Below are 25,905 nucleotides of genomic sequence, written 5' to 3'. Positions count from 1 at the left end.
TAAGTAGGTACACCCTACCCCAAGTAGCAAGACAAGAATGAATCAGGAGGGAATTTGAAATCCTCATAATTTGCAGCATATAATTTAAATGAAAATTCAACCAAAAACAAGTGCATCATATTTAAAATCTGAAATATTCTGTTATCATGAAAGTAAATTGAACTTCAAGTATATCATTGAAAAGCTTTCTTCTTCCTCTTTCCAAATATAGGTGCATCCCCTTAGAACTCACTCCGCCAATTATAATCAAAACTCTTGCCTTTCGATCGAAGAAGCGACCAAAAAATATAGTGTTGAATGTTGAAAAGAGGAAGAGAATAATTTTTTGTGGATAGGTATATCTGTTTTTACTTTTAAACTAACTTTCAAGATTACAGAATACTTTCATTTTGAATGAAAAACTCGATTAGCTGTTTTGATTTATTTGGTTGATAAAAATTTCAAGTTGGCACCATTGCTCAGCCGTGCAACCTTCGTGGAACATTTTTCACAATTTCCAAGAGGTGGGCGTTATTAGGTGCACTTACCTTGCATTAATTTTCTTCCGGCCTATATTTTTGCTACGTGGAAATTTTTCCAATTTTTAATAACGATGTTTTTTGTACAGATGTTGGAAAGCCACATAGGAACGTTACTACAGAACTTCTCAGTGTTGATAAATTTGTCATACGGTTTTTACACATGGTGTAATGTATGTGATTCAATTAGCCACACGGTGAGATACTAACTTATAAATACTCCATTCATACGGTTATCGTTATATAATATGTAGCCAATCACAAGATAAAATAATCACAGAACGTGACTTTTGAAAAAATCCATTCTCTGCTCTTTCAATTACTCATATGATAAACTGCAAATATTGCAGAAGCGAGAGAGAGATCGCCTTTTAAAAAGTAGGTACCTAAATGCTTCAGGAATCATTATGAACCTTGAATTAATAATTTTTTTTAAAAAAGAAGGAAATGAATGAATAAAAATAAGGAGTACTTAAACAATGATTTGTGCATCTAATTGTGCTGTACGTATTTATTTATGTAGAACGAGATGATTCTGAGATCTTTATATCAAACGCGATGGTACGAATTGCCGCTGAAAATTCGTAAGCTGCAGGTTATGACAATGACACATACTCAACGATCAAGAACCATCAGAGCATTTGGCATTTTCACGATTAACTTTGGACTAGGCATGCAAGTTGTAAAAGTCATTTACTCAATGGTCAATTTATTGCTATTTAAAGGAAAAAGTATTATATAAACAGGGCACAATTTTTCAAATGATTGGATATATAGACTATATTCTAACCCTCAAAAAAGCGATTCTGTAAATCAAATCGGGGAAGTGAAATGTTTTGCGCGGAAAATAGGCTTACGGACGAGCTCTTGCTAAAAAAGCAATGTCCCCAGCGCTGGACCCGCTTATTTTCGAAATTGGGGCCCAAATGGGGCCGATTTTGGGTCCGTAAATCATTCGAGGGAAGTGTGGGGACATTGCATTTTTGGATAGTGTTGGTATCGTAGATGAAAAATATGCAATGTCCCCAGCCCCCCAGGCGCTTAATTTAGGCTCACCCCCCTTTCAAAATTTCGACTTTCCTATAAAAATTCATTAAAATGCGAGAAATGGACATTTTTGGATGAAATTTTGTATACTAACTAATGAAGGCATGAAGAAATCATATCCGGCGAGTTCTGGTTTTTGCAAGCCTCAGTTGGGGCTGCAGGAGCACCCCCACCCCCAATTTTTAAGTTGGGGTAAATCGTCGATATTGGTGTCGTTTTCATATGAAACGACCATGCTGATGACGAATATGAAGTCAGATTTGAGACAACACCACTCAAAACTTAGGAATGAGGAGATAATGCAAGTGAAATTGAGTAAAATGGAAAACTGAAGAAATAGTTATTAGGGTCTCAATAGTACAAATATATTCCGCTCGATCAAGCTGTTAAAAGCGATTTTATGATTGATTCTCATTCTAGACACTATTACAAAGAAATTCAGCCTTTGTGACCTTTCATACTCTCCCCCCTTTTCCTAGAGTCCAAACCCCATATTACAAACTGGGATGGCGTATTGCCTTCCCTATGGCTGGCTCCAACAAAAAAATCCAATCATAACGTTAAAATGCTACCAAAATGTTTATTTTTTTATTTTGGCATAACCCAAGTGTGAAATGGAATTACCCAATGGATTCACGGTCATTTTCTCGAGTCCGAGCTCCCAAATGCACATTTCCTGAATGGGATGTTTCCCGAAGCCTTTATTTTTCAAAATCCCGAAAAATTTCTCTTTCAACAAATGAATGTCAAGACTTTCTTTTCTTCTGTTCGAAAAACTAGTTAATTTTCCAATTGTGATCTTTACACCCTTTGAAGGAACAAGAATTCGCAATTTTGATCAAAATACAAAACAATTTTCAAAATGAAGTGACATATCGATTGTTACTAATTTAAAGATACGATAAGTTCGAAAATTTACTCAATTTTCCGATCCGGTCTCTCTGACCTCCCTCACCTCTTCCACTAGTACGTATGTTTCCCAAATAGGTATCTTTAATATATTCTTAAAAAATTGAAAAAATGATTTATGGCATGTCGTTTGTTTGGTTTCCGAGGATGCTGAGTTCGAATATTCACTTATTCATTTCAAGGTTGCAAGCTCTCTTCTCTCAATGCCCTTCCCAGCTCCAACATTTTGAAAAATGTGCGAAAAATTGGGAAACAGGGAAATTCAACATCAGGTTCTCAGCGTGTAGAGGAAGACAGGGGAGCATTTGAGATTGGGTGTGGTATATTGGAAAAATTCGATTGAATTGGGAATTGTGTTCCGAAGTTGGTTGAAATTGGTCAACTTTTTTGGGGGGAGGGGGGTTGAGTACAAGCCCTGAGATTCCGAATCGGTGACAGCTTACTTACACGTTTCCATAAAAAGAAACAAAAAATATTAGGAATTTTTTCATTCGGAGAAAATTTACTTCAGACTTTAGGATTTTGAAATTCGGCATAAAAATATTCATGAAAGTGGTCATTCGGGATTCTGAATTTTGGGGAAAAGGGATTTATGGAAACGGTAAGTACCTATTTGGGAAACATCCCATTTGGGAAATATCCCATTCGGGAAATGCCCAATAGAGAATTCGGATTGGGAATTTCGGGTGGTATACGACCTAAGTAAGTTTATTGATTCAACTTTTTAAAAAAATTTATAAACCATTTTGACGATAACAAATTACATTTTTGATTGCACCCCTTCCGAATATGCAACTGATCAAAGAAATCCGAATTTATAAAACTGTTGTTACCGTCTTATTTACTGATTTATTTTTTTTCTTTGTACATATGTATTATAATTATCGTTTTTTTGAATTTCGTAGTCATTTGTATTTTTTCCATTCGTAGCTTTTTCGTTAGGTTCCGTTCAGTATTGATCTTATTACATATTTTTTTATAACATACTCGTATTCCATCATTCGTTTCATTTTTGTTCAGAAATGTACTATTGAGTAGGGTCTCAATAGTACATATGATTTAATTTTTTTGTGGGAGCCAGCCATAGGGAAGGCAATACGCCATCCCAGTTTGTAATATGGGGTTTGGACTCTAGGAAAAGGGGGGAGAGTATGAAAGGTCACAAAGGCTGAATTTTTTTGTAATAGTGTCTAGAATGAGAATCAATCATAAAATCGCTTTTAACAGCTTGATCGAGCGGAATATATTTGTACTATTGAGACCCTAATAACTATTTCTTCAGTTTTCCATTTTACTCAATTTCACTTGCATTATCTCCTCATTCCTAAGTTTTGAGTGGTGTTGTCTCAAATCTGACTTCATATTCGTCATCAGCATGGTCGTTTCATATGAAAACGACACCAATATCGACGATTTACCCCAACTTAAAAATTGGGGGTGGGGGTGCTCCTGCAGCCCCAACTGAGGCTTGCAAAAACCAGAACTCGCCGGATATGATTTCTTCATGCCTTCATTAGTTAGTATACAAAATTTCATCCAAAAATGTCCATTTCTCGCATTTTAATGAATTTTTATAGGAAAGTCGAAATTTTGAAAGGGGGGTGAGCCTAAATTAAGCGCCTGGGGGGCTGGGGACATTGCATATTTTTCATCTACGATACCAACACTATCCAAAAATGCAATGTCCCCACACTTCCCTCGAATGATTTACGGACCCAAAATCGGCCCCATTTGGGCCCCAATTTCGAAAATAAGCGGGTCCAGCGCTGGGGACATTGCTTTTTTAGCAAGAGCTCGTCCGTAAGCCTATTTTCCGCGCAAAACATTTCACTTCCCCGATTTGATTTACAGAATCACTTTTTTGAGGGTTAGAATATAGTCTAATAGGTAAGTAGATAGATTTAGATGAACACAGCATTTAACTATATAAACACGCAACCCTCTATAAATGTAAATTCATGTATAAAGATTCAACAGATGACTAGGTATTTATAAACTCCTACACCAGGGTAGATCCTTAAAAAAGAAGCTGGAGGATATTGATCAATTTCAGTGGAGACCTTCATTTTGAGTGGTCTTGGACTTTATATTTTGGAATTGAGCGATTATTCCAAAACAGGTTGGGTTGGGCCAGAGCGAAAAAACCATGATTGTTTCGAAACCGCCCACTTTAAGACCTATATCTCTCCTCCAGATACATCTCCAAAGCTAAAATTTTTCTGCAGGACTTTTAACTCAAAATGAAGGTTTCCAAAACTTCAGAATGAGTTACGTTAGAATTAAAGTAGTGAAATATTTGGCAAGTTGTTTTTAAGTTCGGATAAAAAAAAATAGAGTCAAAAAGTCCTTTTCAATTTCAAAGAAAAAAGTATGTGTATGATTGCCCTTACCTAATGTACATATTTTCACAAACATATACCTAACATGACTCAAAGTATATACCTACACGAAATTTTCTGAGAATTCAATTCAAGTGCCTACCCTAATTTGAGAGATAGACAACCTTACTCTATAATTTCAATGTTATGTTATTCTTTTTTCCTTTACTTACATCTTTTCGTCTTTTTTTATATAATTATTTTGTATCTGAAAACATAGGCCATTTTCTCAACGTTTATCCATCAAAACATGGTCCCTATTTTATCTAAATAGGTAATCCAACGCAGGAAAAAAATATCCTTCTGCCTATGAATAAGAATTAATTTTTTTTGTTGCGAAAAATGTTTGTCTTTGACCCTTTTTTAAAAATATTTGTATGTATCTTTGCTTTTTATTCAAGTTTCATGGTCTCTTTTCAATTTTTATTTTATTGGTACAATTGGATATTTCTTTTGCACCTTTACTCTCAAACTCTCATAGCACGCAGTGTTTACTTTTCCACCTATTTTTGTATTCCTATACCACCTCTACCTCTTTGCTCAGAAAAAAATGTACCCACCTTGAAGAAAACTTCGAACAGAAAAAATATTAAAACCTCAACAATAAAAATAATTCGGCATAACAGTTGTAATTCTGCTTAAAAAAATCGTGAAATGTGACGAAAATCACTCTTTTTTCATTTCTTGGTGAACTTTTCCTTTTTACTCGTATCATCAGTATTTTTAAATTATTATTACTCAAATCACATTAACTGTTAACGTAACATCTGATCACCAAAATCAGGTAATTTATGAACACACTCGAGTCAATTAGATATGACCATATTTATCGCAATACACAAATACAAAAAATTTTAAAATAATTTTAAAGTAATGCTAATCGATTATGTAATCAAAATACTATTCTTAAGCATTGGAGTTATCGTCGACGAAAATTATAAAAAGTACGAATTGATTTTACGCATATTTCTATTCACCCTTGACATTGTCACCATAACATCAGCACTGAATGGTTTCCTGGTATCTGAGACATTCACTTACAAATGTGCAACATTTGGTCTATTGGTAGCCGAAATCACTTTTTTCACACACAGAATAATAGGATGTTGGAAACGAAAACAATTACAAATAATTATACGCGAATTCGAAACCATTTCATTTTACATGGAAGAAAATAAAATCGAGATCAACATGCAAAAAGATCTCCAAAAATTTCTCATTCCTGCTGTGAAAATAATCGCTTTAAATTTAGTAATAATGAGTTTAACTCCTTATTTAATAATTTTATTCATGGAAGATGTCGATTACAATGATCCAGGATTATATTTATTACCTTATTTATTTCATTTTTGGAATATCAACTCGTTAATGGATTTTCTTAGTTTGGTGTTTTTACAAAATGCTGCTGTAGGTTCGATAACAGCTTTGTATTATACTTTCATTATTGTTGCCAATTTCGTATTGAGTAATATAAAAGCTCAAGTGATTGAACTGAATATCCAGTTAAATAAACTGATCAATGATTTTACTATCGCCGAAAATATCGAATCGATGGATACAAAAGAAGGAAGATTGTTATACAAAAGATTCACTGTCATCGTTAACTATCAAAGATACTTACAATGGTAATTTTATTCAATACCCAGGCAATTTCCTGATGAAGCTTGACTACCAAACGTACATAGGTATGCACACCTGACAAAATTTTATTCTATTTGTTTACAGGTATACGAAAATTTTTGCAGATTACATAAATTTCATTCTTTCATACTACGTGGTTCATTTCATTTGCGTGACATTATCTTACATATATCTCTTTATAGAGGTAGGTACCTATATAAAAATTCGCATAGATTACATTGCCTCATTTCAGCTCAGATAGAATTTTTTTAGTCCTTTAGTAGAAGATTTGACATAAACGAAGTAGGTAGGTAACTACAAGGTTTCAGAAATTGTTAAAACTTATAAAAATAAGAAGAATACAATTACTTTTTAATGAATTGAGGAAATTAAATGGGACTGAGAATGAAATGAAGTATTCATCCATCATCTTTTTCTATAGGTACCTACTACAAATATTTTTTCATTTTTCAGACATACAGCGATGGTTCATCATTTGCACAAAATATGTTTGGAATATTCACGTTGATTTATGGATTCTACATCTGGTGTTACTTATGCGAAAGTATTCATCACATGGTAAATATACCTAATAGTAATTTAATTTAAGGTGGTACTAATTTTGAAATTTTTTAAAAACTCAACGTTCATTTATGCATAAAATGGTGCTCACGTCAGTATTAAATTGGTTGGTTAAAATTTCTGAACAATTGAAAAACAAACTAGACAGCTAAGCAAAGCTTAGCTGCAAAGTGTGCGTAGCTAGCTGCCTTTTCTACAGCTATAACCGTTATTACATCTAGGTAGTGCATAAGTGAATCAACCATGTCACAGTAATGAGAATTTTTGAAACTCTCACTGCTTCAAAATAATAATTGTTTTTCAGTGTTTTCATATTTTCCAAATTACAATAGGTATTTCAGAATAATTTATAAGCTTGTATTGCTTCTAAATTAAGAAATTTCTAGTTGTTTTTCATAGTTTGCATTGTTTTAAAATTTACAAAATTTCAAATCGATTTCCCGAATTCCCCATCGCTACAATTTCATAAAGTTTTCAATAAATTTTCAGAATTTTGCATTGCTGCTGAGTTAGGAAATTTGCAATCAATTTTTAGAATTCACATTGCCTCTAAATAGTCAAATTTTGAATAATTTTTCAGAATTCTTATTGTCTTTAAATTAAAAAATTTCAAATTCAATTTTCAAGTTCATATTGTCCACAAATTGTAAAACGTTTACTCAATTTTTGGAATTCACATTGCCTCCAATTTTTCAGAATTCTCATCTCCTTCATAAATATTACAATACTTATTTCATATAATTTTCAAGTTCACATTATCTGCAACTTACAGAACTTTTAATCAATTTTTGGAATTCTCAGCGTCTCTAAATACAAATTTTCATATTATTTTTTTTAGAATTTCCATTGTCTTCAAATTTATAAATTTTCAAACCAATTTTCAGAACTTGCTTTTTATTCTAAATTAAGAATTAAATCTTATAAAATACCTATGTTAAGAATTTGCATTGCCTATTACACGAAAAAAATATGGGTAATTTTTACAAAAAAAATTTAACTAAATACTCACAATTAAGTACCAGATCCCATTCAATAATTTTTACTGTAATCGTATAGTAAAACTTATCATTTTAATAAATTTTGCTATAGGTACCAATAGTAAAAATCATTTTGTTTTAATAATTTTTACTAAATCATGATAATAAAAATTACATGTTTCAATTGTACAAAAATTATTTTAATTTCTCATTTTGAAGTAATTTTTAAATTATAAGTAAAAAGTTAAAAATTATTCATGTCAAGTAATTCTTACTTTATACTTATGGTTAATTGGTTATGGGTAGACAAACAATTAATGAAATGAATTTTTAGTTAGCAAATGATATCATAATTCATAACTCAGTTTCAGCATTATTTTTGCCCCATTACCATGTACTACATAGTAACTCCCAAGCATTTACTATCCAAATTTCCTACGAAAAATCCGTCACCTACCTACTTACCTCACGGGGATTCGAACCTGGGTCCCTAAATTTCCTATTCCTACCTACATGCCCTAACCACTCAGCCACAACTTTGCTACGAGGGTTAGGGCATTAAAATAATATATTTGTTTGGTAAACGCCCCACCAAACCACGCCCACTTGGAATTTACAGCTAACAGACTGGGGGTGTAACAGGGTACAATGAAACACAGCTGGTGATGGAATAGACTGGGGGTATAGCAGGGTACAATGAGCGGCAGGTGTTCTACAAGTCCCCTTTTCCCTTTTTTAGGATTTAATGCATTAAAATAATGAACTAAAATTGCAATTACTCAGCAATTACCCATCCGAATTGAATGAAAATTAATCTATTCCCTCCGCCTTAATGATTCTCAAATGGTGTCCAATAGGTACAAAAAACGGTTGGATAGCTTAAGAGAACATTCAGTTCCAATAAAATTTCATTTCTCAAAGCGAAACCAATAGTGTGCTACGCACACTAAAAAAAATATCAATTTATAAAATACAGTTTCAAGATAAATGTCTATTGTCTAGACATGAAAAAGTAAATTTAGGCATCAAAATGCATAATCGAGATAGCTCAAAGTATTGCAGGATAAAGATAGAGAAAATGCGATAAATTCGGATTGGAATCTCGAAAAGCATTATGTAGAATTCATAAAATTGGTTATGGAGGTAAATTTTATCACAAACATTTTATTTTATTACCCTGGCAGCATAAATACGAGTACAGCGAAAATTGCTATCGGCTGGACAGATGAATTGTTTTTTTCATTTTATAAAATTGAAAAAGATATTTTGGTATGTATGTATTACCAACAATGACATGAGCCGAAGTCAGTTCGTCGATACTGAAATTCGCAGAAAAAATGGAACACTTTTTCAAGACTGAATGAATTTCGGGGCTCGTAAATTTTCATTGAGAATAATATCCAAGTCAACACTGTTTCAAATGAAATTTACAGGTCACTTTGAGGTGGAAGTAATTTTAATATGCAAATTGTGCATCACTTATTCGGTACCTACCACTAATTTTAGAAATACTCGATTAAAATAATGTGATTTTTATTTCCAATTCCAAACTTATGGTAATCCCTATCCCATTCATAATGATTGAGAAGTCGTCACGTGTTCGCAAGACCTCTGCAGATTTCTGATCATATACTTAATGCCTTTGTTATAACTCGATAAATCAATTAAAATATTATCATTATTACAATAAATACACATACGCAAAATTTCAGAATGAAGACATACTTCAATCCTTATACCTCACAAAATGGTACAATTTACCAATCAAAATTCGTAAATTGATGGTCACCGCAATGATACACACGCAGCTTGCAACTACTGTTAAAGCTTTCGATATTTATACAATCAACAATCGATTTTTTTTCTATTCTTTAAGAATCATTTATTCGTTAATTAATTTACTATTAGTTAGAAAAAGAAGACTGTCTTTGAATACCTAATATTAGTTACTATAGGTACAAATACATAGCCACAAGAGATACGAGTAGGTCTACCTACTCATACACATGCAAAGTTCATACATCTGCAGTTATTTTTGGTGAAAGAAATAGGTATTACGAGTAGGTACTAAACTTCAAATCAGAAAAAAAGTATGCCTTTCAAACCTAATTCTCCAACGAACGCCATAAATCGATCGAGTAGCTCGCCTTATTGAGGCTTAGCTCCCAAGGTGCCTCTGAAGGAGAGTTATTAGGCCTAAAAGAGAAACCATTTTCGAAAAAATTGTGGTTTTCTCGCTCCTGTCGATACCCAATCTGTTTCGGGAAAAATGTCCCAGTCCCAAATGAAAATCCAAGACCACTAACAGGGTTCTACTGAGCGGATGAAAATTTGGTTATCGTCTATTTTCAGATACTAAATTCGTGTTTTGAAAATTTTTTTCGGAGAAATTTCGTATTAATCAAGTTAAAATATTGAAGAATATTATTTCTGAAATTGAGGAAATATTTTGGAACGCAATGGTGTAAATTTTTCAGTTATTATTGCCAACTTCAAAAATCGAAAAAATTTCAGAACTTCTTGGCTGTTTTTCTCGATTTTTTAAAATTGGCAACAATAATCAAAAAATTGGCTTCACAGCATTTCAACTTTTTTTCCAGTTTCCAGAATAATATCTTTCAATATTTAGGCAAAATTAATGCGGAATGGTGAAATCCGCCAATATTTTCATCTTGGTACATATGAAATTTCACGTTTTTCGATCAATTTGGAGGGGTAGGAGGCGAGATACGTGGTTTTTCCAAGGTAAAAAAAAACCACAAAAATCCTGGTTTCTTTCCCTTCAAATTACTCAAGCAAACTGATTTTTGAATATGTTACGCAACTTCTAATTTCTTATTGATTTATACCGGTTTTGACTTTACTGTTTTTTTCACCCCCCTCTCCTCCTAAAAATTTGAACATCTGCGAATTTTGAGTCAAGGTCGATCATCTTCACTCAAATCTCTTTCAATCCAATACCGAAGCAAGCTCGAAAACTAAATTTAAGCAGATTTTGTCAAAATGCCTTCGACTGGCGATAACCACCTATAGTTCGGTAAAAAATGAATTATTACGTAATTTCAAATAATATCAGGTATGCGAAAAATCGATAAAAATGAACTTCTGGGATCCCAAAATGGATTTTGTGAGTGGTCTCATTCTCAATTTCGGAATCATGATGTAAGTATAAGCTTAACATTTTTTGTTCGATCCAATTAAGAAAAATCAGGCTAATTATCAGTCAGGATGGCTCTTTTCAAAGCAATCTCTTTTTATCAGTAACTAGACAACCCATTATTAGTCCATGTATTTGTATTTGCCTAGCCCTGAAATTGATGGAGTTAAGCTACATTTACTGGGAAAATTTTTTTTTTCAAATTTCTTTTTTTCGTTCGATGTAACTCCTTCCATAACCTAAGAAAAAATTGGTACCTACTTAACAAAAAGAAATTTCTTTTCCGATGTTCCTTCTATAATTTTCGTTTGAATATTTTTTGAGATTTTGTGTTAAGGTAAGTAAGTATCAAAAACCAGAATGTGAACACACCTTTCATTTCGAAAAAAACACTGATTTGTGTTTAAACCCATACTGTTTATTAAACAACAAATTATTGCACATACAAGTAGGTATAAAAGGCGCTTTAAAAGCTTTTAATTGAGAATGTTTTGGTCCTAAAATTTGTAGGAAAATTTTATAATTCTCTTGTGACTATTAGTAGGTATGTACCTACTAGCTACTCATTTAAAGCTGAAGCGAATTTGTACTTAAGGCATAAGTATTTTAAGGATATTTCATAGTAGATAGATATACCCACCTAATTATACCGTATAAAATTTTAAAAAGGTGTTTTTTAGGGATAATTTTTCATTAGAAAATTGTTGCTCGGGTAAAACCCTATAAACATGTAGGTATGTATTTAATTTATTTATGAAATTTCTTCTTTCAAAACATAGAAATTTGTGCATAATAAATTTCTTTTTCAAAAATTCGTGAGTTGAAAATTAGGCCTACCAACACGGAAAGTACCTAATAGACGAATAAATCTTCAGTAATAAGTATTTGCGTCAGTAGGTAAACTATTAATAATTGTATCTACAGGTGAAATTTTCCGTAAAATCGATAATATTATGTATTTCGATCTCATTGTTCAGATGCACCTTATCACAATGGGAGTGATACTAAATCAACGATACATAAAGTATGAAACAATATTGTTAATTGTATTATTCGCGTGCGATACGATCATAATTACGGCAATATTAATCGCATTTTCACAAACTCGCTATTTTGTTCATAAATTAATCCTGTTCTCTGGAATAGTTTCGACTGGTGTACTTTTAATTCAATTATTCATCACGCATTTTCGGCGACATAAATTTTCAGCTTTAATTGAAAAATTCAACAAATACCCATCCTATTTTAATGAAAATAAAATAACAATTCATACGGAAATTCACTTCAACGAGACTTTCACACCAGCGATGAAATTGATGTTTGTTATTAGCATAATGGCAGCTTTATTTCCAATATTACGTGTACATTTTGGAAAAAAAGTCAATTACGATGATCCACGATTATACATGTTACCACATTTTTGTCATTTTTGGAAAATTTCCTCCTACGGAGGGTTTTTTATTTTGAATTTAATACAAAGTTTAGTGCTGGGATTTTTATCCACGATATATTGGAGTTTTATCGGTGTGGTTTTTTATATCTTGAGTAACCTCAAAGCTCACATAAGCGAACTCAATCGTCAAATCGAGAAATTAATAATGTTGCATTGTATTCGACGCGATGTCAAGGCGAATATTTTACAAGAAAGTATCCTCATCGTGATGAAAAAAGAAAACGAAATGTTTCTTCGAGATAGATTTATCCTGATTATTAAATACCAGCAATTTTTATTAAGGTAATTTATTTCAATTAAATTCGCGAATTTTAACGTACTGGGTACTAATCTTGTATAATTTTCAGGTATCTAAAAGATTTTACCGAATATATTAATCTTATTTTTACTTTTTATATTATTCAGTTCATTTTCACCGGGTTACCTTTCATTTACATTAATATCCAGGTAAATTTTCTCTCCATTTTTTTTTCACTTTTTCCAGTAGAAACTGATTTAAAAGAAAATTGATTTTTTCAGATGGTTGAAAATGTCGCAGTACAGATACAAAATTTATTCATCACTGTCATCGTGGTGTGTGGATTTTACCTCTGTTGTTACATATGTGAAACTATAAGTCACCTGGTAAGAGAAAGCTACCAACTTACATTCGACTTTTTTGCATATCAGCAAACTATCTCAACAGATAAAGCATGTTTCTCTAGAAAACTTGCTCGGTTGAAATTATACCTACAGTACGTCCAAAGATGAGCTTGAGATACGCTTATTAAAATTTATTTCAGGCTTACACACGTCTAGGTCTGGGATAAGAGATGTCAGCAATATATTATACGTGTCGATAAATTTTCCCTTCATATGCAATATTACGTGATTAATTTTTATTCTCATTGTTTTACAGAACGAAGACTTGCTGTATTCGTTATATTTTACATCGTGGAATGAATTACCAAACGAGATACGTAAACTTTTGATTATCTCGATGCTGAACAGTCATAGTCGATGCACAATGAAGCTAAGAGCTTTCGGTATTTATCCGATCAATTTGAAATTTTTCATCCTTCTTTTGAGAAATGTTTATTCCCTTATAAACTTTTTATTATTGAAACACACAAAAATCATATAGTGGAAGGACTGAAATAAGTTGCGTAACGTTCTCATTAAAAAGACCAGGAAGTGGTATTAAATGTGAAATTTACAACTGCAGGGGCTTTATTTTCTCTAGATGTGGGTCTTAAAGTCTTAGTAAACTATATTAGGTCTACAACTGTAGCGAGGTCAATACTCTCAAAAACTTGATTGGGTTTCATTTATATACATATGTACAAAGCCTGTAATGTAATTTCTCATGTAGATAAATACCTAAAATAAAGCAATTTACTTTGTTTTTTCGAAAAAGGAAGGAGAAATTATCAAAAAAATTTTTAGCTCAAATAGTTATGTAAGTTACTTACCCATTTTAAATTTTATTTAAAAGTCGCTAAAAAAAACTCGTTGCTGATTCGATCGAAAAACGAAACAAAAAAACAGACTTTTTACATTCCATAATATGGAGTATAAAAGCAGGACAAAGGTGGAAAAACAAGATAAGCATAAAAATCATAAAACTCTAGCCATGAAAAAAAACTTATGTACATAGGTCGCACGACATTTTTTCATGACCCAATTTCAAGAATAAAATTTTACAGAAATTCTCAAAAAACATTTTCATTGCAATACTTGAAGTTCTCGCGAAATTTCAACTCATTTTGATAGATTACATTACATATGACACCTTTTCAAATATTGAAAATCATCAATTTTTAAAAATGCTTAAAAAACATTCTCACTGTCATATTTGGAATTCTTGTGAAATTTTAACATATTTTGATTGGTTTCAAGGTCACTTTTGAATACAGACTTTATTTACAACAATTCATTCTAAATTGAGATTGAAGGAGGGGGGAGGGGGCGCACAGTGGGCTGAGAGCACCCTCAAAACGCCTGTAATTCAAAAACTTACAATGAATTCTAAAACAATGGTACAGTGATATCCACCTTTATGTTTTTGGGGTCGCAGAATACGAATTTGACAATATTTTTTTTGTAGGGGTGGGGGTGAGGGGGTGAAAAATTCAAAATTTGACAATATTGATGTGTGATAAATGTCGAAATGTATGTTTTTGAGGGTGTAGATCACGAATCTGACAATATTTTTTTCTGAGGGGTGAATGGTGGGGGGTAAAGGGGGTAAAAATTCAAAATTCGACTATAATGATGTGTGACATGTCGAAACGTACCAAGTATGAATAATTCAACTGAAAGTAAGTACTTTTCATCAATTTACTCAATTTTAGTTTTTATAAAGTAATTAGGTATAGGTAGAGGTATAATTTATGTTAAAATCCCGTTTTTTCCTACTCTGTTGCATAAATTGGAATAGAACAAATTTTTGCACGTAGATGCACGGGAAATTCGAGTGGCTGGTAATACTTAAGATGGTGTATTTCAAGATGTTAATTGCAATTTTTGCTCCAATGTGCCTCGGCGACCTCCACAGTCGATTATAGTGAAAAATCTTGGTGAATTTCGTTAAAATGTTACAAATTTTCTCTTACTAGGACTTTAACGGCTTACCAACAGAAAATGCTTCATCCCCACCCTTCACCCCTTCTACACCTTAGAAAACGTACATTTCGACATATCACGCATCATTATAGTCAAATTTTGAATTTTTCACCGTTTTTACCCCCTTCACCCCCCCCCCAACCATTCGCCCATACGAAAAAAATATTGTCAGATTCGTGATCTACACCCTCAAAAACATAGGTACATTTCGACATATCACACATCAATATAGTCAAATTTTGAATTTTCCACCCCCCTCACTCCCTACCCCTACAAAAAATATTGTCAAATTCGTATTCTGCGACCCCAAGAACATAAGGGAGGATATCACTGTACCATTGTTTTAGGATTCATTGTAAGTTTTTGAATTACAGACGTTTTGAGGGTGCTCACAGCCCACTGTGAGGCGTCGGAACAAATTTTAATTGAAAAAAGAGAAAATTAATTTGATTAAAACAAGTTTTCATTTTTTCTAAATTTTTTGAAACGTCAAATTGAAGAATTGTTTGGGCACAAGACGATAGAACCTTCCAAAAACACGTCAAATTGAATAAATCTAAAAAAATAACTTTATCTACCCATTTGAAAAATTGAATAATATCGTGGAAAATATCAACAAGGTAAATTAATCTTACATTCAAAATTGAAGAATTCCGACAAATGAAATGAAAAAAAAACACAATAACATCACAAAAGAACTGAAAAAAATTGGGGAAAAAATAAGAAAAAAGTATGAAAATACTCGTACATGCCTACTCAGTAAAAATAAAATTATTTTAAAAAATTGAAAAATTGCACCATTTAACAAAATAATGGAGTTTTGATGATCTGTTTCAACACTTACATGCAATAATTTTTATTACAGAAAAAAAAATGTCAAAAAACGGAAAATCACATCAAAATGAAATCGTCCTGATAAGGATTGGAAATGATAAATGTAGGTAGTAGGTACCTACTGTAAAATGAAATCCAGACAAAATAACAATGAACGGCTCAATTTTTTGCATGAATGCCACGTGTTTTTTTCCTCAAAGCCTTTCTTTTTATTTTTTCTTAAAATTTTCATGAAAGTTTTATAAGTCGGTAGGTAATTCTCAGTTACTTACCTATCCCAAAATTATTACCATTTTTTTTTCTCAAATAAAAAATCTGAAAACTCGATTACTTATTACTTAATGAAATACCTGCGTACGACATTTTTCGAAATATCAGATAGGTACCTAAATAATTTTTAAAAATTAATGAACAATACATATTTGTATTCAATTTTTTTCTTGTGCGAACGATGTTTTTTTTTTAATAGGCCTAACAAAAATTCTATCTTGACATTCCAATAAAATCTCAATACAATTCTTTCGAATTTTCTCAACTCCTCTCTCCTCCTTCCGTTCAAAAACATATCCACTTACTTTCTTTCAATTCAATTCAATTCATCGAAACCCATACCTAACATTTCGCGGAAGTCACATAAAAATTTAAATTTTCAAAAATAACAATAATCGTGGAAAATGTAAAAATCTTGAAAAATCTCGAAATGAATTTTCCCAAGCGAGAAATTTTCCACACCATAAAGCGTAGTTGTAGATATTCCCAACAAGTGTAAACCTCTTTTTCCTCAAAAAAAAAAAAAAAAAACGAAAAATGAAAGAAAAAGGAAAAAAATCAAGCACGAAAAAACACGCGAACAAAAAAGAAACACCATATACCGGAAAATACTCGGCTGAAGAACACCAAGAAATAAAAAAATTCCCCATACGCGCATTTCCTCGTCACGCAACTTATTATATTTAAAATTTTATTCGTAATAAGAATATGAATTCGAGAAAACTGCCTAAATCTAGATTCTTCGTGTAAAACCATCTCTCTTCAAAGTACAAATGTATACTCGTATGTAGTATACCGCCACTTTATCTACTCTTTCATGTTATTTGCAGTAGGTAGAGGTACACAGTACAAAATACAGATAGTACCTAGTACCTACATTACATTACATCGATTGTTCAATTACATATAGTTCACCAGAACAGAGTCAAAGATCATTTTTCTTGTTCTTTTTATCATTGTCATCGTTATCGTTCAAAAACCTCATTGCACGTTTTCTTCGAAATCTTCGAGATATTTCACTATAAGTATACGTCATGAAAAAGCTCACTGTCGAGATGAAAGGTCAAGATTTTATTATGTCACGTAATTGGGGCTTGAAAAGTTTTCTATTCGGTACTTTCGCGTGTAATTTATCTTCTCACCAACCATCAAATAAACTAATTATCTGGTAATACATACGGCGGTATAGAATTCTCGATAAATATATGCGGTCGATAACACCAAATTTCACGGTATTGGTTTTTAGAAAATGGTACGTGTTAATCGTTTCCTATAATACTTCTAAAGTAGGGTATATCTTCTTATACAGGTACATCGACGATGATGGGGAAATTAATCGTACTATTAATAATATAACCGAACATTTGATAAATGAAAAATTCCATCGTACTGTATAAAAATTTCGCCGAAAATCCAAACAGTCGATAAACTGACTCGTGCAATAATTTACAAACTTTTGTACACACTCGTAAGTTTTTAGAAATTTCATCCAAATCCCTGAGGATTTCAGTCTGGTAGACTCCCGTGTGTGCCAGTGTACGAAACAAATGTCAATGTAATTGACGTAATGCTCATGGTATGCTATACAAACTCCCTCTAACAAGGTGTCTTGACGATTGTACTCGTATTCTGTATACCTATTTGTACGTATAGGTCGCGATCTCCTATTGTAAGAATTACCAGACAACGAGAAAAAGCTAATCGGATTACACGAGAAGTTTGCCGAATCATGGCGTAAAATTTCGATCGCCTTATTCTCGTACGTAGATAGATATCTTTTGCAGATCGAGTTTGAAACAATTGCATTATAGGTACACTATGCAATTGCACAGCACATTTCGTACGTATACCTACACGTAATAAAGAAAAACTCATATAGCATTGCGAATAAACTCTCTTAATATATGGAAAATATCTCGGTTTATTAAATCCACAGATGACTTATTAGTTTCCGAAATAAAAAAAAAAGGATAGGGAAAAACACAGACAAACAAAAGGAAAAAAAATACCTATCGAATTGTCAGCAGAATTTACAGTCTTATTAGAAAATAGTTTATTGACTTTAGTTAAAGTTTGCACGGTTTGCATTGTCGTATTTTCGAAAATTAGTGAAGTTTTTACGACCCATTGCCATTAATCGATATCAAGAGCAAACTACACTTTATATTTTCACTGAGTGAAATGTTAAATACCTTTTCTAGGGTTCGCCAAATTGCGCAAACGCGACTCCACCCATCTTTTAGCGTGGTAAAAGCCTTTGCAACGTATTTCGAGGAAAATTCTGCGTTATACTCGTATCACTTACTCGTTGTAGTGATTGAACATATTATAATATTTTATTATTTTCAAGTCGACATTGCATAATATTCGAAAAGTAAGTACTTGTAATTTATAAAATTTGCTTTCATGTTCTATACGCAGATGACTCGTGAGCTGAGCTTTTTCATCCCATCTATTTGATCTTTGTTTTCATCGAGTACTCTGACTCGAGTACGTGCGATGATGTTTTCATTCTTAAAATGGATGTTTACGTTATAGAATCTTTGATAAGATTTCATTCTGAGCAACTTACGACGAGTTATCTGCGTATGGTATGCTGTTAATTGGTAGGTAGCTGATAAAAGTGCATTATTCAGTTCGATTCGTCGACCGGTGCCTATACTTTTTATCTTGAAACAAACCGTGTAGTAATCTTATCAACGGTACATTATAAATCGGTCATTGTTTTCCAATCGATAAGCACAGATTTTTTTTTCTTTGAAATAAATTACATTTTTAACCAAATAGAATAGAATTCAGACGGACATTGATATTTATTTTTTACCACGAATCCGATTCCTTTAAAAATCTCAATTACTTAGTCATTTTTCAGCTTTTACGAAAACACGGTTTTTCAAAGACGTTATTAACTAAAAAGGTATTCTTGAAAATAACTCATTTATCATGGAAATTTCACCATCCACCATCCAGCATCTACCATGTATCACGAGTAGTAAATCTCGAGCATTTTTTCTACCTATTCGCTGTAGTTTACATTTCTGAGTAATCTCATACGCGGACATGCAAATAAGCTCTATTTTTTAACGAAACACGATGACATAAAACTGAAATATGTTTAAAATGGAAGAATGAAAGCAGCTTATGTAAATGTAAGATGTAATACATTTTCATTAAGCATAAGTGCAAGGATATACGTGTATACTTACTCTGTATATACAGAGTACTATACGTGGGAATATGCTTCAATCAAATAAGAAAAATATACTACAACTTTTATCGCGTGAAAGCCTACTATTTTTTTCCCTCTTCAAACGAGCGACGAAAAAAAAAACTCCATTCTGGGTATTTTTCTCCCTTTCTGATGTAATAGTTGATTAGAAATGCACATATTACCGAGCTTCGAGCTGTATATACCCTTGAAAGGATCCTTTCACTCTTTAGAATTTTATATAGACAATTGTTGGCAGACGATGAATTTTCGGCAATTATCTCGAGTGGTTTTCAACAGCACTGTACATGAAAAGAAAGCCATGTACGAAGAGCAGGAAGCTCGTGAAGAGATCTGGATTCACGATGAGACTGCTGTTTTATCGAATAAAGATTAAGGAGTATGTGTGAAAAGTGAAAACTATAAAAAAGGTCCGTTTAATTTTGTAATTCCGTATGGTGTTGGTGTTAGTGTAGGTACCTGTGATAAGATGATGATGGTGTGGGCAGAAACGTGGGTATTATTTTATTCAAAATTTATCACGTGTATTTAGTGTTTGATTTTAGAACTGAATTCAAAATTCTATCGACCTTGAACTTGATATCGATAGACGATAGTATACATTACCTGATTGAATATGTTATGCAATTTGATTTCGAAACATGTGAATTTTTTTTTCTATTATCGATACGTAGATATTTTTATTCGCCTGATGAAAAGGCTTCAACAGAATTGAAATTAACGGTACGTACGTATATTTAGTTATAGGTACGACGTATAACTACGGAACATTTCTTTCTTTTCTCGTTCGTTCAATCGTCTAACGCCAATATCTAATCATTCTCATAGAAAAATTTTAAATTGCTTCGAGGAATTAAGTAAATGAACCGTTTTAGGAACACGTGTTCTCAGCTTATGGCACAACCTGCGATGCAAAATAAAAAAAATTTGTACATAATTTCTGACTTCTTTAATAAAGTATGTAGAAGTAGGTAGGTATATCGTACGTACATAAACATATTTAGTAAATATTTTGTTAAAATGTACACAAATAGGAATCAAGAAGTTGAAACTTAAAATCTAGCTTTTTTGTTTGAACTAACGTAGGTACCTATTCTAATGCAATTTTTATGAATTTAAGTGATTCTCGAGCTGATTTTGGTCTCAACATTTTTATTCTTCTGATTCACGCTCGATGCACTTGATCCAGCCAAATACTAAAGAAGAAGAAGAAAAAAGATTACTTAGGTAAATTCTATTTAAAAAGCAGCGTTCTTTCTTCATGCACACTAAAAGCCAAAACTGATGATGTGATGAAATATTTTTAAGCATTTCAGCAACGTTCAAGTGACTATTTCATATAATGACTATAATTTCAGATGGCTAAAAAAGAGTGACCCAAAGTTCCTTCATCTTCAACCTCATCCTCGTGGTCAGATGAAAAAGCATAGACAGATCCGTGAAATTTTTCTCAATTTTTTTCAACCCCCCCCCCCCCCAATAAAAAATTTCATCTGTAATCTTGAGACTACGTTCATTTGTTTCAAAACATTTCAGTGTTATGTTTATCCCAGCAAGGGAGGTATTCCAATATACGCAATTTTTTCCGAATCTGACAAAAAAAAACAATAAAAATAAATACCAAACCAAATTTCAAGGACCAAATTTTGTTTTGTAATCATTAGGGAATTCATGAATTTTAAAAATCTCATTTTCGAAGAAAAAAATCAAAATCTGACGAAATTGGGGCAGGAAGCTGAAAGGGGATTACATAGCCCATTTGATACCACCTGAATCTATTCCTAAAAAATCCAAATACATGACTTTTGTATGACTCTGCCTGACCTATTCTCCTGAGAAATCACCAAGATAAAACGTTTTTGAACCGCTCTCCTCATTCCGCCCCCCCATAAAAAATTAAAATGGTAATGTTTTGTTTTTTGAATTCAAAAAAAATTGTGTAGGGATTTTAAACAAAACTATACCATTAAATTCTCAAAATAAGGTGAAAGGAAATTTCAAATTAAAATTTGACTGATCTGAATGTTCAGCCAATTTTTTGTATCTAGCTATATCTTCACGTTCCTAGGACGTAGAAAAAGAATTGAAAAATATGTACTCGTATATCCAGAGGCGATGACAAAATGATTTGAAATTTTCTCAACTTCTTGCACCATTTTTTCCCAACTAATTGACAATCGCGCTCCAAGGATTTTTGGGAGGGGAGGAGGGGGCAATTGGAAACAAAAATGTCGAATATTTAAATAGGTACAAGAAATGTGGAATAATTTTAAATTTCCAAGAACGATGGTTTTATACAAAAGGTTTGAATTTTTCCAATGATTTGGCCATGTTTCTATAATTTTTCAAGCTATTTTCTCGTCAGAAATTCCTGAAAAGTTGTGTAATGCAATTGGAATCAGCCTGAGCGAAGCGAGGGCAAAATACGTCCGTGAAAAATTGACATTTTGAAATGTAATACATAAATAAACATCATACTTGATGCAAGAAGTTGATTTTCATGGCTTAGTTTTCAGGAAATTTGCAATATTTTTGAAAATATAAGTAAAAGTAAATTCAACCCAAGTAAAGTGAGGACAAATACTCCTGAAAATTCACCATTCTCCAGAAGTAAAAACATCATTAATTTTAGTGTGAGAAATCATTTTTTTACCCATGCACAACATTTTTAAAAGCTTGAGTATATATTTCCCAAGTACAGTAGGTACTTTGGTCAAATTAGTCAGAGAAAGGAATTAATGATCTAGCCCGACCGAAGTGAGGACGAAAGCTTTTGTAATTTTATAATTTACTTCACGTCGTCGTCGTCGTTTCCTTATAAGCGGTAGGCCTATTGGCCTGTCTGCTGCGGTGTGGAACCTGTTGAGGATGAGCCTGAGGTATCCGTGAGTTTCTTCCTTGGTCTCCCTCTGCTTCTCTTCCCCGTTGGTGTATATTGGAGGACCTGTTTTGGTGATCTTGTTTCCTCCATCCTTTTGACATGATTTCTCCAATCTTTCCTATACTGTTTTATCTTCTTCATGACGGGCTTCACTCCGAGATCTGCTGTTATTTTCTCGGATGGGACTCTGTCTCTGAGAGTCACCCCTGCCGTTCTCCTCATGAACTTCATCTCTGCTGCCGTTATTCTTCTTTTATCAGATTTCTTCAGTGCCCATACCTCGCTTCCATACGTCATCATTGGTATTGCTAGGGTATTGTACACCTTCAATCTTGTTTCTTTTCGCACCTTACTGCTTCTCAGGGTCCTATTTATCAGCCCTGTGACTCTCAGGAACTTTGCAATCTTTCCACCAACATCTACTTCTCCCTGGTATGATATCGTATTTCCCAGGTATTTGAAATTGTTGACCTGTTCAATGATTTTTCCATTTATTACAATCTTGCTTCTTACTGGCTCCTTTCCTTTGAAGGCCATTGTTTTTGTTTTCTCTGAAGATATTCTCATATCATACTTTTCTGATGTCTTTGTTAAATTATACATTGATCTCTGTAGGTCATCTTCTGTTTCGGCTAGTACTGCTTGATCATCTGCGAATAATACTGTTGATATTTCTTGCCTTCTGTCTGTCTTGATTCCTTTTGGCTTCATTTTCTGCCATTCTTTTACCATGTGATCCATGTACATGTTGAATAAAACACAAGACAGTGGGCATCCCTGGCGAACTCCTCTGTTTATTTTTGCTTGTTCTGAGAGTTTATTTCCAATTCGTACTCTTATTCTAGTGTTCTTATATATGCTGTTTATCACCTTTCGCATTTTATATGTTATCTCTTCATCTTTTAGGACTTCAAACAGTTTTTTTCTATTAACCCTATCATATGCTTTTTCCAGGTCTATAAAGCACATGTGTGTTTCTAGGTTGTATTCAATCCGTTTTTCCATCAGTAGTTTTACTGTATAACTTGCATCAGTGCATGATCTTCCTTTTCTAAATCCATTTTGACTTTCTGACAGCTTTTCTTCTGCATGCTCTGCCAGTCGTTTTGCCAGTATTTTCGCATATATCTTGTAGCAGGTGTTGAGTAGACTTATTCCTCGGTAGTTTTTCAGGTTTGACATATCGCCTTTCTTGAACAGTGGTATTACAATTGCTGTTTTGAAATCTTCAGGTACCCTTTCTTCTTGGTACATCCTATTTAGGAATTCCAGAAGTCTTCTTTTAAATTCACCACTTGCATATTTGTACAATTCTGTTGGTATGCCATCTTCTCCTGGAGCTTTTGCATTTTTTGCTGTTCTCAAAGCTTCTTGAAGCTCTTTAATTGAAATTCTGTCTTCTGTTTCTCCAATTTCATCTTCTATCTTTGTATCTTGTGCATTTTCATCACTCCAGAGTTCTTCAAAATATTCCTTTGCATCATTGATTTTAATCTTTGGCAAACCCACTCTTTCGTTAAAATTTGTGTCAATTCTTCTTATGATCTTGTACACCTTTGGCCGTAACTTGTATGTGTCATGCTCCAGGAATGTGATGAAATTTTCCCAGCTCTCTCTCTGTAATTTCCTGGACTTTCTCTTGACTTTTGCCGACTGTTTTCGATATTCTTCACCATCAACCTCGCTTTTTGTGCTCATGAATTTTCTGAATGCCTGTCTTTTCTTTTGTATGAGTTCTTGGATTTCGTTGTCCCAATTCTTTAATCGCTTTGCCCCAATTCTGCAAGGAACCATTCCTAAGCTTTCTTTTGCCGCTTTTGTCACAATGGATTTGATATTTTTCCATTCTTCTTCTATGTCCTGGCTTGCTGGTATCTCTTGACTAATGATGTTCATCAGTCTTTGGTACAGCCATTGGTTGGTTGGGTCATCTAGGGCTCTTGTGTTGATCTTCTTTTCATTTTTCCTTGCTGGTATTCTTGTTGTTTCCATTCTCATTACTCCTTGAACAAAATGATGGTCAGTGCCTATTTCTAGGCCTCTGTATGTTCTTACATCCAAGAATTTCTTTGCGGCATTTTCATTGGCTATGAAATGGTCGATCATTGAGCTTTGTCCTCTTGTATTGCTCCATGTCATCTTGTGATCTTTCTTGTGTTGGTAGAATGTGTTCATGATTCTTAATCCGTTAAAAGTGCAAAAATCTATCAGTCTTTTCCCATTTGTATTCATTCCTTCTGTTCCATACATACCAGTTACTGTCTTTACACGCGTATCTCCTACCTGAGCATTCAAGTCTCCTGCTATTACCAATTTATCTTCTGGATTTACTGCTTGTACTGCCCTCTGTAGTTGCTCGTAGAACTCTTCGCTTTGTTCCTCTCTTCCCTCTTCTGGTGCATATACTCCGATTATTGTAAGAAAGTCTTTTTTCAATCTTATCCTTGCTGATACAATTCTTTCATGCCATATGTTGTATGAGTCGATGTTTTCGAGGTGTTTATTATGTATGTGTAACATCACTCCGCCTGCAGCTCTGGTTTTCTTGTCGACTCCACTGTAGATAACGATGTAATTTCCAGATTCGATTGTTCCACTTCCTTTCTTCTTTGTTTCAGACATCACGGCAAAGTCTATATTTCTGCTGCTTAGAATTCCGTTTATTTCTGCTTCCTTGGCTGCATATCCTCTTACATTCCAGTTTCCGAATTTGTATTTCCTTTCGTTAGCGTGCGTTTTTATTTTAACCAGGGGTTCACCTCCGCCTGGGATCCCATAGTTCCATCCGTTTCCTGTTGTTTGTGAGTTTTGAGTAAGGTTGATTTTCGTCTGACTTGGTTACCAGCCATGCCAGATATATCACGGTGATAGGGCTGCTATCTAGGCCTCCGCGCTTGCCTGGTCCTCTTTTAGTCGCCTTTTATGACAGGCAGAGGGTACCATAAGGATATTCTAGACCCGTCCCTACACGGGGGAATTTACTTCACTATTATCATAATTCAATATTTACATTTGAATAACAAAAATGAAAAACTAATTTAAACAGATTATATTTTCATAATTTTTTCAGATTTTTTTTTGAAATTTTTTAACAAATGCATGATCAAGTATTTGACCGAATTGCAAGACTTTACAGCTATTAGTAGTTTACTTTGATCTTCCTCAGAACTCGGAATATTGTTTTCTATCACATGCCTTTTACAAGTTCTCTACACATGAGCAGCAGTGTTGAGTACATCCGCCTCTTTTGTAAACTCATTTTGACACTGTGTAATATGATTGGCTCTCTGAGATCTTCAAATTACTTGCTTTCACCTTTGCCATGAGTTTATACCTAGGCTAGATACATTTATTTAGCAGGATCATCTCCATTACCAGTCATTTTCAAGTTATTGTTGAAAAATTTTAGTCATTACCCCATGATTTTCCAATCGCCAACCATCAAT

The 25,905-nt window shown here is 33.2% G+C and overlaps 2 protein-coding genes across 3 annotated transcripts in view; one reads left to right on the top strand and one right to left on the bottom strand.

Annotated features, from left to right (window-relative positions):
* Positions 1–17,022, bottom strand: part of LOC135835557 (odorant receptor 22c-like) — a 64,585-nt gene extending 47,563 nt beyond the window's left edge. Inside the window, exon 1 of one of the 2 annotated variants that reach the window (XM_065349879.1) lies at positions 16,655–17,022. The gene's annotated coding sequence lies outside the window, so the exon portion shown is untranslated. Of the gene's footprint in view, positions 1–14,092; positions 14,673–16,654 lie in introns of those variants that run through there. The other variant, XM_065349878.1, reaches the window with a different exon arrangement.
* A 1,562-nt stretch (positions 17,023–18,584) lies between these two features.
* The window catches only part of LOC135835547 (uncharacterized), a 42,656-nt gene continuing 35,335 nt past the window's right edge, over positions 18,585–25,905 (top strand). The window contains exon 1 of the mRNA XM_065349867.1: positions 18,585–18,723. The gene's annotated coding sequence lies outside the window, so the exon portion shown is untranslated. The remainder of the gene's footprint in view (positions 18,724–25,905) is intronic.

Source organism: Planococcus citri, chromosome 2 (assembly GCF_950023065.1).
Source record: "Planococcus citri chromosome 2, ihPlaCitr1.1, whole genome shotgun sequence".
Classification (NCBI taxonomy): Eukaryota; Metazoa; Arthropoda; class Insecta; order Hemiptera; family Pseudococcidae; genus Planococcus; species Planococcus citri.
Note: the sequence above shows the minus strand (reverse complement) of the source record. Positions and strands in the feature narration are given on the sequence as shown.